Source organism: Lolium rigidum, chromosome 2 (genome assembly GCF_022539505.1).
Source record: "Lolium rigidum isolate FL_2022 chromosome 2, APGP_CSIRO_Lrig_0.1, whole genome shotgun sequence".
Lineage (NCBI taxonomy): Eukaryota > Viridiplantae > Streptophyta > Magnoliopsida > Poales > Poaceae > Lolium > Lolium rigidum.
The window spans coordinates 152024778-152029208 of NC_061509.1; the positions used below are offsets into that span (position 1 = coordinate 152024778).

Consider the following 4431-nt stretch of genomic DNA (forward strand, 5'->3'; position numbering starts at 1 on the left):
ATGATCAAATGGTTTTGCGAAGAGCAAAAGATGTAACAAAAGATTAGCAAAAACAGTATCAACATAAGCTGAGTATGGACATTATGTTGTAACGCGACGATAGAAATAAGGTGGGAAAGTGATAATATATTTTTTAGATTTTACAAAATGAAGTCAAGAGGATGAAGTTACAAAAAAACAAACGAAATCACGAATGGAGTAGCACACGCTTATAAATTGATTTGGCAACCGACTTTCACGGTGATAACAAATTGGCAACCAATAAAGCAAAGTCCACATACCACATGATGACATGCATGATTACAAATTTTTGATATACCATTTTTAAAATACTAATCGATAAAAATTCATCGGCAGTTCATAAAAGTACAATTATTGAAAAACATACTTATAATACTAATAGATTTAACTTCCTTTAAAATTAGCAAATTATCCGACATATTTAAGCTAGCTTCTTTTTTACAGAACATATTAATGCCACCTAGAGTGTTGCCTCTCACCCGTTCTTTTTTACTGGACATACACTTCCATGCCTACCCTATACGGAAAAAGACAACACCCACCGCCACTGTCTTCCTCTCTCGTCATCCCATTCCTCTTTCTCTCCACCGACAACGAACGGCAGCTCTAGCACTTGCATCCCCGCCTCTGGCCTCGAGGGCTGCCTCCTCTCCGCTGCTGGCCTCGACGAATTTAGCATGCCCCTAATGTTCCCCTCCGCTTGGCCCTTCTTCTGGCAGCTCTCCAGGTATGACGTGGTCGATGGGAGCTGAAGCGGACATGACCAACAACCAAACAGCTGCCTCATGGATCCTAGGCGGACAGAGCAACCTCCATAGCACTCAGCTACAGGTCTGGGGACTCTCTCCTCCACTTCAAGTAGGCTGACGCCCTCATCCCCGACCTCTTCGTCAACCTCCATGGGTATCCGTGCAGCTCTGACCTCCGCTGTGATATGCAGAACCATATATACTGGTAATTTTCGTTACATTTTTCTGAGTTATCTATTTGTACGTCTAGTAAACTATATTACTCTTTAATTCTTTAGGGTCTGTGTAGATACATACCGTTATTTAGCACTACAAAAACAATAGTGTTCATCATACCTGAAAAAACAATGGCACTCAGTAGGCACCGGTTGTTGATAAAATTGGCTATGTTCCTTGAGCGGGCTTGAGTGGCTAGCTTCGCCGTATACACAAAGGTATGAAAGTCCCAGCATGACAAACCTATGCCATGGGCACCTAAAAGAACCAAAAATAAGAAACAATGAGATTTCAAAAACACGCTATACATCTCAATAGGAAAAGAATCCACTTTAGGTCCTGAAGCAATAACCCCAAATTGCAATATGACTCGCTTTGGCCTTCTATTACTTCAGGGAGAGGTATCAACATTGATAGTATAAACTCTGGGACATTTCTTATTAGCCGCTAATCTGAAGAAGATATAACAACCTGAGGAGTGTTATATGCTGGCATCTTGCACCACAACTGAACCATGAAGACAGAAGCACCGCTCAAGACTTAAACTATGGTCTTGTTATGTCAATCGGATAGGCTGGCACAGATTAGTTAAATTAAAGTTCCAGGCAACACAAAGCTCAATAACAACATTTTGATATTACTGAAAAGGCAATTAGGCAAAGGCATACCATGCCATCTCAATAGGAACATTCTGATGTAAAAGGTATTGGATTTTACGCTTCTTTAATTTCCAAATCTCTTCAAGCTTAGTACACATGTTGCTAACGGACCAGAATAGTTTTTTCTCAAATGTTGGAAATGGTCACATGTGTTTAATAGAGCATCGAAGGATCACACAAGTAATTTAGTGAGAATATCTGAAAAGCACGGATGTTGGGTTATCTTGCTTGTTTAATAAACAAATGATGAGTCGTACTGACATTCATTTCAGGTAGTAAATGTGCGAAGCATGAACATTCTTGCAGATTGTTAATCCGAAGTGCAACAAAAAGACCACATAAACAAAAATGGTTGGTCTGGCCTACCTTTAGGCTTTAGATATAATAAGCATAGAAAATCTGCTAAGAACCAAATTATCAAACACCAGCAGGTCCATCCGGCCGGCACTGTCGAGGTCCAAAAATCTGCTACTGAAACCTTCTCCTACAAAGATGAAGCAAGCTGAAAAGATTAAAAGCATGCGTAGCTCCTTTTGAATGCCTAAATGCTTCAGTGCATACGTACATCTCATCAGCTCAGTCAATATTGTTTTGGGGCAGAAAGGGAAGACCCTAAGGAGATATATTTATATTCCAAATGTTTCTAATAGATCTCAACGATCTCTTTACACATAGCTTGTTATTGCCAAATATAACTATCTTTAGCTAAATTTAAAATGCAATGCCTCGTTTCCAAGACACCATCAAATCAAGCTATTCAACACACTTCGGGTAAAAGCAAATAGGTTAGTAGATTTATGAAACCATGTACCTTAGGAGTAGGATCCTGTATATTTTTATCTTGCAAGTGGCATACATTTGCTAGACTGAGCATGCAGCCACTATTTATTTCTGCTGCAATATCACAAATATATGCATTGACAAACGGCCATCCGAGGAATTAACTTCAAATGGCTAGCAGATACAGTGGAACCATAGAGTTAATCCAATCATGGAAACATCACATGGTGACCTTGGATTCAATTATTAACACATAATAGTACCTGTACTTGGATATAGCTCCTTCGTTAAGAAACAAAACTCCAGTACCTGACAGTACTTGTCCTAGGATTCAATTCTCACCAATTACTGCTGCTAATAAAACCATATATAAACGAAAATGGTATGTTTTAGATTACTGCTAGACCTGCAACAATATTTGTGTGACTGTGGCACCCTTGAAATCGTTAAATTTATCTTATGCATCTTGCCTAGTATGAACATTTTTGTACATTTAATCTGACTTTTTCTTAAATTAGGATGTTCTGAATTGCATCCTAACTGTCTGAGGCTCACCAGATACATGTATCTCAGAATTTTCCCGTAGATATGCCTATTTCTCTTCTCTTCTCCTCGCCAAGCGAAATTAAATCACATATCTCAGGAAGCTGCCAAAAAAACATATATCTCTCAGTGCAGAGTTAAAACATAAAGAATCTTGAATCATTACATATCTTACGGACCTCTACTCCACGACACCATAAAGCATGGTAAGTAAAAGACATAATGTTTAAATTCATAAACAATATTGATAAAAGATAATAACCACTTCACACCAAAATGTTAATTTGTACTACACAATTGTTAGGAAATGCTAGTTGCAGGTGTATACAAATCCATGCCAGTTAACATGTATAAGTTGCTGTGTCTTTTCCATTTCTTAGAAAGATAAGTTTCCCCATCTTATTGGCTTATGGGAATGCCTGGAGATAATAAGATTGAAGCTGGACCTAGAAATGAGCTCTGAATATATACGTAAAAGCATTTCTCCAGGAACTGTTGTTACCTCTGGACAGCAGTTAACACAGACATAATGGCGAAAATAAAATCAGAACCACAAAATTATTCCTAAATGTTCACACACAAAAGAGCAAACCCAGAACTATTGGCTGTTATTTATCTATCGTTTTGTATAAAGCTAGAGAGATTGTCATCAGTACTTATGAATAAGTTCTTTGAATCAAAGCGCCGGGTCTTACGGTACAGGCTCCGACTGATCGAAGGTACTTTAGAAGTTAAAGCTTCTAGAATGTTTCTAATTATTTGACTCGATACATTTGCAGAATACGCTCATGACCGAAACACCTAAGATTATCCAGCTACAGTATAGCAGCATTCCCAGCTAAATTTCAGTTGCATCTATATTAGATCGAACTAAGGTGAATATGTGACATACTATATAGTCCAGAGTACCATGTTTCCAGTGCAAACTGAAGATTAATTGACCTACAAATTCAGTTATGTTTTGTTAGTGCATCCGAACTGACAACATATGCTCTGTTGCAGGCAACGTGCAAGCCAACATGAGCTCTCATCACTCAGAGCTGCACTTGAAGATCTTCTAAAGGACCAATTCTATTGCAAGCAGTTTGCAAGAAAATTATATGCTCTTACCACTCAGAGTTGATATTGAAGAATTCTGAACACTTATAGCATGTGGGTATGTATCCATTAACCCCTTTTAAATTATTATTTTCTTCAATAGGTTGGCAAAATTAGAGCTTTGTAGACATCTCACGAAACTATTTTGTGAACATAATTGTGTTTGCTTTTCTATAGGCAAGCCCTAACTGTACTTACTTGGAAAGTTTGCTAGTTTAATTTATACTCATTTTTTAGTCAAATATCCTTGCATATTCCTCATTAGAAAAGAAAACATACCATCCCCATACTCATATCCAACTGGGATCGTGCCAAGACGAATTTCACGCATCCGAGCATCCATATCAATGGAAGACTTAACATGC

The 4431-nt window shown here is 38.1% G+C and overlaps 1 long non-coding RNA gene across 1 annotated transcript; it reads right to left on the minus strand.

Moving 5' to 3' along the window:
* Positions 1 to 1151: 1151 nt before the first annotated feature.
* Positions 1152 to 3085, minus strand: LOC124689103. The gene is made up of 3 exons (XR_006998711.1): positions 2981 to 3085; positions 2012 to 2129; positions 1152 to 1244 (listed from the first exon to the last, which is right to left on the minus strand). It is a non-coding gene; the product is annotated as an uncharacterized LOC124689103 (long non-coding RNA).
* Between the last annotated feature and the right edge of the window lie 1346 nt (positions 3086 to 4431).